The sequence below is a fragment of the Maylandia zebra genome, linkage group LG10 (assembly GCF_041146795.1).
Source record: "Maylandia zebra isolate NMK-2024a linkage group LG10, Mzebra_GT3a, whole genome shotgun sequence".
Taxonomy (NCBI): Eukaryota; Metazoa; Chordata; class Actinopteri; order Cichliformes; family Cichlidae; genus Maylandia; species Maylandia zebra.
Genome location: NC_135176.1, coordinates 23,474,357 through 23,489,687, shown reverse-complemented (window position 1 = coordinate 23,489,687; position 15,331 = coordinate 23,474,357). Strand labels below are relative to the sequence as shown.

The following is a 15,331-nucleotide window of genomic DNA, read 5'->3' as shown; positions in this document are numbered from 1 at the left end:
AGAAAATGGAAGACATACAAGACCACTGATAATCTCCCTCGATCTGGGGCTCCAAGCAAAATCTCATCCCGTGGGGTCAAAATGATCATGAGAACGGTGAGCAAAGATCCCAGAACCACACGGGGGGACCTGGTGAATGACCTGCAGAGAGCTGGGACCAAAGTAACAAAGGTCACCATCAGTAACACACTACAACGGCAGGGAATCAAATCCCGCAGTGCCAGACGTGTTCCGCTGCTGAAGCCAGTGCATGTCCAGGCCCGTCTGAAGTTTGCCAGAGAGCACATGGATGATACAGCAGAGGATTGGGAGAATGTCATGTGGTCAGATGAAACCAAAGTAGAACTTTTTGGTATAAACTCAACTCGTCGTGTTTGGAGGAAGAAGAATACTGAGTTGCATCCCAAGAACACCATACCTACTGTGAAGCATGGGGGTGGAAACATCATGCTATGGGGCTGTTTTTCTGCCAAGGGGACAGGACGACTGATCCGTGTTAAGGACAGAATGAATGGGGCCATGTATCGTGAGATTTTGAGCCAAAACCTCCTTCCATCAGTGAGAACTTTGAAGATGAAACGAGGCTGGGTCTTCCAACATGACAATGATCCAAAACACACCGCCCGGGCAACAAAGGAGTGGCTCCGTAAGAAGCATTTGAAAGTCCTGGAGTGGCCTAGCCAGTCTCCAGACCTCAACCCCATAGAAAATCTGTGGCGGGAGTTGAAAGTCCGTGTTGCTCGGCGACAGCCCCAAAACATCACTGCTCTCGAGAAGATCTGCATGGAGGAATGGGCCAAAATACCAGCTACTGTGTGTGCAAACCTGGTAAAGACCTATAGTAAACGTTTGACCTCTGTTATTGCCAACAAAGGTTATGTTACAAAGTATTGAGTTGTATTTTTGTTATTGACCAAATACTTATTTTCCACCCTGATTTACGAATAAATTCTTTACAAATCCTACCATGTGGATTCGTGGATTTTTTTTTCACATTCTGTCTCTCACAGTTGAAGTGTACCTCTGGTGCAAATTACTGACCTCTGTCATCATTTTAGGTGGGGGAACTTGCACAATCGGTGGCTGACTAAATACTTTTTTGCCCCACTGTACATGGGTGGGACCTAGTGTGTTAGCGCAGTTAGCTCGTTACCGTGTTGGCCGTCTAGCCCCATGCACGGGGCGATCGGCGGTAGCTCGTTAACGGAGATTTTCCGTGTTGTGGCTTTAAGGTCATTTCAACGAGATTAACCTGAAAGCACTAGTGGGAACACAACGAATATGACTGCACATTTACGCCGACATCATCCTAGTGCAAAGACAAGTGGAAGCAGAAAAAAAACAAGCAAGCATGCTACTAACTTTAGCCAAGTCATTTAGACAGCTGTTAGCACATGATTCTCCTTATATGTTTAATATGCTGCTGAGAATATAGCCCAGAAGAAGCGGATAGTATAGCTTTTATTTTGGAAAGAGACATTTCTCTGTAATAAACTCTCTTTTCCAAAGATGAGTGATTCCTCAATCAGATACAGGGCTCGCAATATAGCTAGCCCGACGTCCTGGGGCTAGCGATTTTTTTCAGTCGGGCTACCAAAATCTATCTCTGCCCTGCCCGTCGGGCTATTGTAGGAAGGAAAAATATATGTCAATGCTTTTGCATTCTTTCAGAAATGTAGCTGGGTAATTATGTCATTGGCATCGGTGAGCCACTGTCAATATGTGACATATTGAAATCGCGTTTGAATTTGCGCTTGTTTTTTTTGCTTTCACTTTGCAATCGCGCGAACTGTGTATAGAGAGCGACAGCACTGATCTGTGAGTGATGATAATTTGTGCACCAATTCCTCTGACATCGTCTTATTAATCGTTAGCTTACTATGCAAACATGACAAGTGAAATCTCCCGCAGCTTAAACATGTGAGAGGTTGATCGCGCAGAGAATCGCTGAGCTTATGTGAGTGCGTGTGTAAAAGCAGCAGGATATATATTTGACTACGATGACCTGGATGACTGAGAACCTTCACAGACAGATATATATTTTAGTTCTGCTGAGCCAAATAAGACAGGTCAGGGTGAAGAAGTGACAGCCAAAGAAAAGCTTACCACAAAACGGAGAAGTTATGACAAATCAGACTATAAGGCAAAAAGAAAGTGCAGCTTTATGGTTTCATGGACAAAAGAATTTCTGTGGCTGCAATATGACGAGCTAAATAACCAGGGCTGCACATAAGTGATCCGCAGGTGCGCATTCGCTGTCAAAATAAAAACACGCACAAGGGTTAGGGTTAAATTTAAAAACTGTACTTTTGAGTTAAAATATATATTTATAATTTTAATAAATGACAAATTAAAAAGTCATGAACATTTTTTTTGTATCGAAAAAATATCGAACTGTGACACCAAAGTATCGAACCGAACCGAACCGTGAATTTTGTGTATCGTTGCACCCCTACATTTTAGTGTTCGCTTGAAATAAAAAAAATCTCCCTCTGCTGTTATTGCAACTTACCTCAACTTCTGCCTGTGTTTAGATTTCACAATTTGGAGAGGCAAAGCGTGAAATGGACACGGTGGACCAACGTGTCTATTACACGCTTTGCCGTGATATCTGGTTGCCTCATTTGTCAACTCATTCATCGCCATTGCAAACTAAAAGATGGAGTCCCACCACCACTTTGAAGCCACCTGTCACTCTAACTGTACCCCTCACCCCTGTCTCATGCATGTACTGCACCACCAAATGTATGCATATATGTGGAAAATCAAGCTGTTTTTGTTACATCTGTGTGCTACGTTACAAATGTTTTATTCACCCTGTGCATACTTGTTTCAGATCATTTCTGTTTCCTACATCATATTTTTCTTTAATTGTTTAATTTCTTGTTTTCTAGAATATTTTAGAAGTGGATAAATCAGTGATGTATGTATGTTTGTAACCAGAGCTGAAACTGACTGATATACAAGTAAATATTGTTACATGGATAGATTCACTACGTTTATAGCAAGTGCCTTTCTTTTTTATAGCACAATGTTTTTAAAAAAAAACAAAAAAACAGAAAACAGTGACAAAAGTGACTAAAATAAGAGAAATGTTACAACTTCATCAGACTGTACCCTCTTCTAACCTCCGTTCCACTCTAACATTCAATCTAGGTTTCTAATAAAGACCTCTCCTGATACAAAACATGCTAATCTCAGACCTTGTGTACTGGTAACTACCTTTGTGATTCATTTATAACAAGACTGTCAGCTCTGTGGAATACACTACAAGCCTGACAATGCCTCAACCTTTCCAATTCAAGGTCATGGTTTAATTTCCCTTTCCACGGCCCCATGAGCATTCTAGTATTTGCTTCATGGCTCCATTTTAAAAGGCTGCAAAGATTATTTTTTTTAAGGGAGCAGAAACGCATCTATACGAGGTGTGTAATGAGCACATGTCATCTGGAGATTTCTACAGTCTGGATCACTGGTTCAACCTTCTCTGGTACACTCTGATCAAAACCATTAAATCTACAGCCATAAAAAATTATGAACTTCTTACAAATGTCACACACAAACAAAATATTGATTGGTTGGAAATGTCACATAAGACCAGAAGACAAGAGAGGTGGCAAAGTGGAAAAAAGTTGCTGTTATTTTTTATATCTTTTACGAAACAGATATATTTCTACAGAAGATAAGCATTCACTAAAAAAAAGGGGGGGAAACAGAAGGTTTAACAAATGCAATTTTACCAGGGTGTATGGATAAATTGGCTGAGCAACAGAGAATATAATCCTTTAGGTAGTACAGCTGGGGTTATTAATCTGATGTAGGTGATTCCAAGTAAAGCTAAACCCTTAACAGCTCAGCCTTAATACTCCTGAGGGTTAAGGTCAGTTACTGCCTGGAAATTCAAACAGTAGAAGTGTAGGAGGATCTATCTTTGATCCCACAGTTCACAAATGTCAGATTTACAAGCAAGGAAAAACACTTTGATGAAAAATATTACAATAACAAGAGCAAGTGAAGGAGACTTGACCCAAATAGGGAGTGAAGAGGTCACTCAGATCAGAGAGCTGAAGGTCAGATAAAAGAAGGTGGATCCTAAACAGGGTCAGGGAATATTTGTAAGCTATACAGCAATTAATGCTGAAGTACCCTTGAGAAAAGTCAGTTCCTAAGTATGCTTGTACTGTACAGACCCAAGTGAAGAATTTAAGCAGGGCACTGCTAAACAACAACTTTCCTCAGCCTGAGATAAACAGGGAGGTGAACAGAGGATAAACATATTTTTGCCAACCTGTCCTGGGTGGACTATGCATTTCACCCATTGTTAGCTGAGACCCTAAAAAGGTGGATGTATTCAAATTTAAAGCCTAGTCCACTCCAGTCATTTAGTACTTTAGAGTGCGCATGAGTTTCACTACACAGTTGCTGTTGCAGTACAGACAGAGCCAGCCTCCCACAGGATTCTGGTAATTGAGCAGTCCAACTGTCGCACAGCAGTTTTCATAACCAGCAAAAGAAATACCCATGCATGTACATGCAGGCGCATTACAATAATCTTATTCTGTAAAATGTTCCCTAAACTGTTTCTGTGTTATCTCACAGAATTGAGACATATACTGCAGACTGTTTGTGTCCCAATACAAAAACATCTGCATGCAAAAATCCCTAAGGATTAAAATTACATTAAATCTAAAGTGTGTTTGCATTTTAATTAGCAAACCACTTCTTTAAGGCCTGAAAATACATTTAATATATTAACCAGTGGCGGCTAGTAGTGATATTGGGTGGGTGGGCTAACAAATGCATTATAGAGTTCACACTACTAGCAGCAGCATCACATCCTTGATACCACATTACAGCCACAAGACCTTGTCAAAGCAACACTAACAAAACCATATAGAGGAATACTCAGAATGCCAGTCACACACACTCTCACACGCCTTTTGACTAGTTGTTTTTATACACATTAACACATGCCTTTTTTTGTTTTTACAAAAACAAAATATGCAAGAAGGAAGAATGACAGCTGAATGATCAGAATGCCAGAAAAATCTATTCAAGTTCTGTTGATGCAGCCACGGATGTACTTAAAAATGTAAAATCTGCCAATAGACTACAATTGCAATATCACTACTATACAACATACCGACTCAAACGACACTTCACCAATAAAAGGAGTTGGTATCCACAGACAAAAATATTGATCTTTAAAGAAGAGTAACAGGTAACGGGAAAGAAGCATGCTACCTATTTTAAGGGGAGAGGGTGGTGAGCTTACCTTATTTGAAGAGAAGATCACATCGTTGAGTTTTCTGGGATCCAAACATGTTAATCACCCTGTCATTGAAGTCAAATGACACCAAGTGCTGTGCTTTCTCAAAGCGTGCCTTTGACTGCTCCATCAATATTTCATAGCACTGTGCTGCTACTGACGTTGTCAGCCCGCCGCATCCTGCGCGGCCTTGCTGCAGCTTCAGCTGCATATGCCTCTGGTTATGAAGGTCACCTCTTCAGTTCACCGATGGAGTAGGAAAACTTCTTCTGTCTGGTTCTGAAAGGATCCGTGGTTCGTTTTTGAAGAATGTTGTATAAAATATCAACAAGCATGAAAACAAGATAAGAAAAGTAATTGTGCATCCCCAGCAAAGCGGACGTCCAGAAACACACTTTGCTGAATGGAAGTCGGAGATTCGTCTGATCCCCGTAAGGCTAGCACATGTGCCCCACAAAATTTAATACAGTCCGTGATAGTGAATGCCTGTTTTCCGTTTTTGTTTGTTTTTTTACTAGCTCATTGTGTCTCTGTATAGCAATGCGGTGTCCTTCATACAGGCAATGTTAACTTTAGCAAACACTGATAGCTTTACACAATTTCCAGTGTGACTTAGTCAGATAAATGCTTCAAATCCACAATTCCTTTTTGAGTCCAAGTTGTGTGTCCTCCAAAAAGCAGGCCAGGGAAACAGTAATGTGAATTCCTACTAAACATGCAATTAGCCAGTCCTTTCGTTGAAACCACGTAACACAAAATTTATAATTCTGTCGTTTTGTCCCTTTGTGTTATTTGAACATCGTTTGGATGATGTGGTCTCATTCTCTTCACTTACACTTTTTCCTCCAAAGACAGAAGGAAATGGACGACTACATAAATAATCCACTTCGTTCTTGCTAATGCTCACCGGTGCCGCCATATTGATTTCGCCTTCGAGACTCTCACAGAAGACTCCTTCGCCAAAGTTCCCGCCTCTGGGCTGAACTAGCCCAAACGGTCACCAAATCAAAGGGGCGTGACCTGACTGACACCTGTCACTCACTGCTCTATGAAGATGAATGGTAGATGATGCTGCGGAGCATGGGCTGTAAAAATTTAGCTCATGTAGCTAAATCCTGTGTTTGTCTTTTTTTTTTTTCTTTGGACGACTTGGTGTTTTGCTGCACTTTGTTACACCAGCGTTTAAGCAATCTGTTCTAAGATGATTTTAGATATATATACAAATATACATATATATTTATTTTTTATTAAAAAGGATAGGGAGAGCTTAGCTCGTCCGCCCATTCATACCAGCCGTCCCTGATATTAACAATGAATTTTGCAAAATTGCCACATGAGTAGCTATTGAATCCAGGATCAGAGCACTGGGCAGTTCATTAGCTTCCATCTCACTAGCACTAGGCAGGATCCCCTTTTCTTGTAAAATTAAAAAAAAAAAAAACATCAAACTAAAATCTAAAAATAATCGGCCTAGTGAGAAGGCTGCAATGTGTGTGTGAGCCACCTGTTGAGAATTAATTTGTTAAGCTGATCTTTCGCAGGCCAAGAAAAGATGGTTTTGACTTGTCACGGAGTAATCGCAGTACTAGTATCATTAATGAAGGGCTCTGTTCTCTTCAAATGTTCCAGTGAGGCTCGACATTGTGACAGTGCCCCAGCATTCACGGCCATTCATTTTATTATTTACACCTAGCACGACCCAAATGTCTTCTGTCTGGAAAACCTAATGAATATCCTGTGATTAATATTTCAGTGCTGATGCATTTATTATTTTTATAATTTATTTTGCTGACAAGCCAGGAATGTGGTTTAGTCAAAGCTTTTGTATCAGAACACTCGTTCCTTTTAATAACTCCTTAGCTCCTAACAGAGCTAAAAATTATACCTCAACCACTCACATATTTTTGCCAACTAGCAAAAACTCTGCTTCTTTCTAATAACCTTGTGTATGCTGCCTTTGCTGCTTCTTCCTCTCCACTGCAGAGGTGTAAATGATCTTACACCTGTTCCAAAAATATTTCCTTCACACTCTTAGAAGACAGAGGGAGAAGAATATAAGGACAGCCACTGGCACGAAAGAGAAATGAGGATCCTGAAAGAATTGCAAAAGGGGGGTGTTAGGTTGGGTGGGTCGGGGGGACACCAGGAGAAGGAGCTAGATTACCAATCAGAAGTCAGATTGCAGAAGATTGTTTGCACCCTTAGGCGGATCAACGGCTTTTGTATCTCTGAAAGAAGGGAAAAAAATATTTTCACTGCAATTACTCCAAATAGCTGAATGCTATACACAAGCCACTGATGGGCTGTGTGTGCCAGCACAGAACTGTCCTAGCCACAGGCACATAGTCTGCATTCGATTAAACAGAGCAAGCCGAGGTAATCAGTCACCTCCACTTGCCCTTTTAAGGTCTCACATAAAAACATGCGCACACTTAGGAAGGGTGAAAGAAGAAACACCTATCAGAGGTGCCGTTACTGACTCCTTTTTGGAAGAGCATCAAGTCTTTGATAGATCACCCAATCCCCCGCGTTTTTGCCCTACCATCATGTATTCATGGCAGGTCCTGATCACAGTCTGTGCTGGTACCATGCTGAACAGCTCTTTAGCATCAGGACTGCATCTGTGTAAGAGTGAACTGAGATGATTAGTTTTCAAGCCTCTCTCACAGTAAATTTAACATGTAGATAAAGGTACTTTCATGGCAATAGCACCGCTACCAGGTAAATAAAGAATGTGACAGTGTGTTTTGGCATCACAATGAATGGCACAGGTCACAAGATGTCCACTAGATTCTTCTTTCTTATGCCGTAGAACTATTAAAAGTTCTTAATGAGTGAATCACTGTGGTATTGAATTGATGGATGTTATTGACAGTAATCATGGTCAATTCACAAACATTACTACAACCCATTTATTAAAAGAAACAAAATTAGAAGTGAAACAGAATGCATGTGTTGGTTAATGCTAGTAATTCATTCGATCCCAATCCCACGATAATAGCAAAATAGAGATTTCTTGTTTTGTTTTTTAAATGTTTTCACATTTTGAATTGAATGCTGGCAACATGTTTGTAAAACTTGAAGCAGGGCCCGTTTACCACTGTGTTGCATAACCTTCAAATCTTTCTAAAAGTGAAATGTTTCTTATTCTTTGATATATCATTTCATTTGCTCAACAGTTCAGGGTCTCCTTTGCCTTTTATATACAGTGTCAAATGTTTCAAGTAGCTGACAGCGAGCTGGACTGCATCAAGCAAGTTTAGAGAGTTTACTTCTTCTACCATAAAATGCTGTAATATTTTGAGAATGTGGTTTGTCTCTTTTTTGACCATCTTTTTCCTTTTTTTAACTTTGGGATGAGATCGGTGTTAATAAATACCTCTGTGTACCACCTTTCTTTAGAAATGTGGAATTATATGTTAGTCTGTAGTATTCAGTGTTTGGTTTTATGTCTTGTCTATAATGCTGTAGAAAACTCTTGAGCCATTTCTTTAAATCACACTTACAATGAGGCACACTTGTTTTAAAGTGGGCTTGAGCAGCAGTTTTTCAGGCTTTCTGAAGGTCTTTTCATCAATTTTCAGTCTGGTCCTTGTACCTGGAATTTTGATTTTTTTGTTTAATTTACTTAAAACTGACCTGTGACTCTGAACTAATCTTGTCTTCACACATAAAAGACAACTTATCAAGGAACTGGTTTTAAACCAGTTCTATTTTTAGGCACTTTGTTACTAGCAGCCTAACACAGAAACTAAACCCATTTCTTTAGCTGAATCTATAAAACATGATTCTTAGAAAATAAAACACACTTTGACAGGCATAAAATAGGATTTTTGTACCTAAGAAGTGATTCCCGAAGAACTATCAGCTTCAAACTTGGCATGTCTTGGCATGGTGTGCGGTTTATCCTTAAAACATTCAAGAAGACATGTCAACCCTTAAAATAAACTATCTACAGCAGGTGAACAGTATCTGAAAGTCATATCCTTAAGAAAGAGGGGGAACGACTGAGAGCTATCTGTTAACTGAAGCCTCATCAGAAATGATCTCAGTGGAAGGACAGCTGTCAAAAAGCAAATCTTAAGGAAGGGAAACAAGGAGAAAAGAATGAACAGGAACAGGACTGAAAATCAATGGCAACAGGTATCATGGAGAGATGAATCCAAATTTGAACTGTCTGATTCTTCAATATGTACAGAGGAGGTCAGGAGGGAGATACAACAGTGTCTACAGTCATCTGTCATCTGTAAAACATGGTGGAGGGTCTGTAATGATTTGGGGGTGCTTTTGTGAATGCAAAAAAGCACAGTTTGGTTTTGATCCAACATGTAATACCATCTGGAAGCATTGTTAACAGAGAACAGAACAAAAGGCACCTAACATCCAAAGAAGAGCTTTGAATGTCCAAAAGGAGAACTGGAGTAATAATAATAATAATAATAATAATAATAATAATAATAATAATAAGGCATTACTTACATTACACATTCAAAAGTCAAATATACAAACATGTAAAGCTCCAGCTTCCCAAAGTTATCTTCCAAATGGCTTTTATCAAAGCCACAGTCTAAACCTCAGATTTATTTGACAGGGAGAAGCAAAGTTTTCTGCTTGATAAGGTTTTTTTTAATCAGTTCAAGTAAATTAATTTTTCTTGATAGACTGAATTCAGAAGTAAAAGAGAGGCTTTTAATCACTCAGCAAGGTCATAACTGTTTTCACTGCTACCACCTGAGCCATCACAGAAGCACTCAAGAGCTCAAGCACTGCCTCATGAATCACATTAAGGTTTTTGCATTTCCTCCGAGCAAAGATTATGGAATCAGACAGAAAAGAGTCAACAAACAAGGAGTGGGAGGAAGAAGAAAAGACGTGGAAGAAGAGGAGAAAGAGGATGTGGTAGATGATGAGGAAATAGCATGTAAGCAACGGCTGATCCATTGTGGCAGACAGCTCTAAGATCATGTACAGGGCTACATCAATCACCACTGTAATCAGGATCCACTGCTACTGCATACTAACTAATACAGCCTGATAACTAACTGAGATTATATATGAAGAGGTTTTACAAACAGATGCTTACACGGACATAAAGAGCGTTAAGAAATTTTGCAGCATGGAGATAAATAAAGCACATCTTACCTTAAAATAAACACAGGTGGTTAAGATATAAGCAGCATACTGACCATCTCACAGTCTGCCTGCTAATGAGGTACAACATATTATACCCTCCTCACAATACTAAGGGATAGCAGAGGGGAGCTCTGCATCTTAACAACACAGGCCTGGTTCAGCTGAAAACATAATTCTTTCCCAGTGAGGGGAGTGCGTTTGAGGCAAATTAGGTTAGATACACACACCCACCCACACTGCAGTCATTGTGTATCTCTAGGAGGTCCAGCAAAAGCAGAGTGGTGGTGAAAACCAATGGAAAAAAACCCCAAAACAAAACAAGGTTGAAGTCTCCCAGCGTCATTATGCATGTATGCGCTTGTGTATGTGAGATGGTGTCTTCTTCCAAATGATAGGAAAGCTGGGTGCAGAACACAGAAAGACTTGTAAGTTGAAATAGCTGCCTTCGGGCACTTTCAGGATCCATCAATCCGAAGTCACACTTATATCATACATTTATTCAGCCTTAAAGGGAAAGAGGGGGGAAAGAGACAAAGAAGTAGTTTAGAGGCTGGTATCAAATAAATGAATCTAAGATCGCCGTGTAACAAAGTCCTAATGTTGGGATCTTTTTTGTAATTGCAGATGCCAGCATCTCCCATACCCCTTTAAATTTTCAACAAATGACTTTCCAAACTTGAAAGAAACAGAAATTGTGAAAGAAGTTCTAATCTGAAATGAAAGCTTGGGAGCTTTTAGAGCAAGCAGCATATCACAGGTTTTACCTCCATGTATTATTAAAGCTTACGTTAAACTGGCCATATGCTTTAATGAAAGGATGGAGCCATATCTGAAAAGAGAGCTAAATGAGACAGAGAGACTGCAGGGGAGGAAATAGACTGCTTTTGGTTATAATGATGAACTATTTTTTTTAAAGTGCATGGTTACGCCAAAAGGCAGCTTAAATATTATCATCAGACTGACCTGTCAGTCCCTGCATGCAAATAAGTACAGCACAACACTGGAAAGCAAGCAGAACCGCGGTATTTACGTGGCCACTATACATCATCATAGCATGGCAGAAACACTAAACTACTTTCACCCTGGGGAAACTACACCCTGTAAATATACACTTATGAAGTCCCACTAAGACCCATTGTTAGCAGCATAACCTCAGCCACTTACAACATTGTCAAACACCTCACCACTATCTTAGACCCACTTGTGGGAACACATTGCATCACATCAAAAACAAAGTGAACCAACAAGATCTGCAAACTTAGATGACATCAAAGGACAGCGTAACTTTTCACCTGTGTACCGGTACCTATAATCGAAGCAGTGGAGGCTCTCAGAAAATGACTACAGCGAGTTTTACCACTGAACATACTTGCACCCTGCTATACTTCTACTTCAACACCACATATTTCAAATGCAGAACGGTTTTCTACAGACAAAAGTACAAATGAATTATGGGCTACCCAATGTGACCCATTATACCTTACTTTTACATGGAGGAACTGGAACGTAGAGCTCTGGGCTCCTTCAAAGAGATAGCACCTAGTAGAGGTGGGAATCACCATACATCCCACGATACGATATTATCACAATACTTAACGCACGATACGATATTATTGCAATTTTTTAAAATATTTTGCGATATTCAGATTCTGTACATAAAGGTAAACTTTATCAATATTCATTTTATCTAATATCAAAGTCTCGCACTCAGTCTTTCTCTCATTTCAGTCAGTTTTATTGTTGACAGACTGAACGGTTTGTATTACAGTCTATCCATCCATCCATCTTCATCCGCTTTATCCGAGGCCGGGTCGCAGGGGCAGCAGCCTAAGCAAAGAGGCCCAGACCTCCCTCTCCCCAGCCACCTCCTCCAGCTTATCCGGGGGAATACCAAGGCGTTCCCAGGCCAGCCGAGAGATATAATCTCTCCAGCGTGTCCTGGGTCTGCCCCGGGGCCTCCTCCTGGTGGGACATGCCTGGAACACCTCACCCAGGAGGCGCCCAGGGGGCATCCTTGTCAGATGCCCGAACCACCTCAGCTGGCTCCTTTCGATGTGGAGCAGCAGCTGCTCTACTCTGAGCCCCTCCCGGATGGCCGAACTTCTCACCCTATCTCTAAGGGAGAGGCCAGCCACCCTTCGGAGGAAGCTCATTTCTGCCACTTGTATCCGCGATCTCGTTCTTTCGGTCACTACCCACAGCTCGTGGCCATAGGTGAGGGTAGGGACGTAGATCGACCGGTAAATTGAGAGCTTCGCTTTTACACTCAGCTCCCTCTTCACCACGACGGACCGGTGCAGCGTCTGCATTACTGCAGCTGCAGCCCCAATCCGTCTGTCGACTACAGTCTAGTCCAACTTAACTGAATGCAACCATCTGGTACAATTATAGCTATTCTGAACTATGCAATTTATGAAAACTATGCAGCCCATTCAGCAACTGAAGAATTTGAAAGTAAATTAAAACAAAATATAATTTTACATTAAATAAAAAAGTTTTAAACTTAATTAAAATAAAACATGTCTTAAATTAAAATAAGTAAACTGTCATGTTTATTGCTGCCAAAAAAAAGTTAAACACATTTGGACAGTGAAGGAATGTCAGGATTCTTGCTCAGAAAAAGGATCAACATGCTCTGAGCACAAAAACTTTTTTTGTAACAAAATATCGATTTCTGCTGTCCCTGTATCGATACATTATTAGCAAACAAAATATCACGATACTACACAGTATCGATTTTTTCCCCCACCCCTAGCACCTAGTCACCTAGTGGTACAGATATATGGATTACTCCGAGGTCAAAATCAAAACCCAATAAGTAGAAGCCTTCACTGATCATATGAACTCAGTGGCTCCAAACATAAAGTTCATCAGGGAGGATACCAAGGACTACAGGTTACCACTGTGGACTGTGCAGCGCTCACTGAGAAGAATGTGAGTTTCCTGGAAGCCCACACACACAGACCAGTACCTACTCTATGACTCCCACCACCCTCTGAAACACAAACTTGGACCCTCCAACACCGGACAGAAAACATTCCCTGTAAGGCAGAAGGAAGGAAAAGGAATGTAAAGACTGCTCTTAAAATATGTGGTTATCCCAGTGGGGCCTTCATCAAATCAGGAAAGAAGGTCAGACACCAACTAGGGAGAAACAGAATGATAAACAGAACAACAATGTCATCCTGTATGTAGCAGGTTTGTCAGGGAAACTCAGGAGACTTTTCTTCAAGCACGACATTCCCGTGCACTTCAGACCCAGTCACACCCACAGACAAAAACTGGTTCATCCCAAGGACAAAACTCCCAAACGCAAGCAAAGCAACACATTGTATTCTTTGAAGATGAGCGAGGAGTGCTCGGACCTCTGCATTGGAGAAATCAAACAGCCACTCCACAAACACAGGGCACAACACTGAAGAGCTGACTTATGATGCCGCCATCCACCTACAATGAGGCCTTGAGATCCTTTTCCAGGTGCTTGGACCCCCACTCAAACCTTGTCTCAGTCAACAACAACTTCCAAAGAGAAAAACCCAAACATTGGGCTCAGTACCTGAGAATCTCCACCCTTTGTTTTTATAACGAAAGAAGCCTCTTGGATGAGAGGTGAAATGTCTTTGCAAACTTAAAGACGTCCAGGTGACTTCCTTTTTCAAGCTGTTAAGACTACCATGACCTGGATGACTGCAAAGCTACAGAGACAATGCAATGTGAGTATCAAAGCTGAATCTTGCCACAACTGATACTAAGAGTCATTCTTTACAGTCCCCCAAATGGGAGAATGTTTACTGACATTTTTTAATATCAAATAGCCTACGGTACAAAACAAACATGGATTATACTGACTAACATCTGGTGTCACAATAATATTATCAAAGCACTCTGTGTTCTTCCTCATGGAAGCTTCTGGGCTTTTTTTTGTTTGCTTTTGGGGGGGTTCCAAAGTTTGGTGAAAATGAGCTGACGTGACTGAAAAAGTGAAGATTTCTTTCTCTCTTGCTCACTCGCTGGCTTTCACTGTCATTATGTTCAGTCAGAGTCTTTATCCGAGACGCTAGAAGGACGCTGGTTTGGTGTGACACTCGTTGCTATGCTTATGTTAACCTAATGTGTTGTCAGCGTGATTCATTATTTCATTTCAGCTGCGTCCTGTCAGTTTCACACCTGTCTGTGAGGAGGAAAAAGGAAAAATTACTGTGATAGTGAAGGACAGCAGTTTGAGGCCTAATGACTCTCACTTTCATCTGTAATAAGACCGGCGCAAATGAATTAGTTGAATAACGATGACAGATTTATTCCTTCGTTGCATTTTTCCTGTTTTCATTTAATCGGTTAATATCAACAGTTCATTAAATTTGGATTCTTAGATGTATTTATATTTTACATTTTATGCTAACAAGCACAGAAAGTTGTTCAAATTGCTTTAAAGGTTAACGAATGATTTAAAGTCAGGTCATTAATTTAGCACTGATGTCACTTTCTCTGTGAGATGTTTTCCAGCTACGTTACTTCCTGTTTTATTTTGGAGTTCCCTGTCATCTGTGTTTTGTTTTACTTTCTTTGAAAGGATTCGCTTAATTAGACTCGCCTGTTCTTTGTTCCCCACCTGTTTTCCTCTCTTTCATTGCCCTCTGTGCATCTACAGTGGGGCAAAAAAGTATTTAGTCAGCCACCGATTGTGCAAGTTCCCCCACCTAAAATGATGACAGAGGTCAGTAATTTGCACCAGAGGTACACTTCAACTGTGAGAGACAGAATGTGAAAAAAAAATCCATGAATCCACATGGTAGGATTTGTAAAGAATTTATTCGTAAATCAGGGTGGAAAATAAGTATTTGGTCAATAACAAAAATACAACTCAATACTTTGTAACATAACCTTTTGTTGGCAATAACAGAGGTCAAACGTTTACTATAGGTCTTTACC

General features: G+C 40.5%; 1 long non-coding RNA gene across 1 annotated transcript in view; it reads right to left on the bottom strand.

Moving 5' to 3' along the window:
* The window catches only part of LOC143420866 (uncharacterized), a 74,715-nt gene extending 68,487 nt beyond the window's left edge, over positions 1-6,228 (bottom strand). The window contains exon 1 of the long non-coding RNA XR_013100621.1: positions 5,276-6,228. This is a non-coding gene — a long non-coding RNA (uncharacterized LOC143420866). The remainder of the gene's footprint in view (positions 1-5,275) is intronic.
* Positions 6,229-15,331: the final 9,103 nt, after the last annotated feature.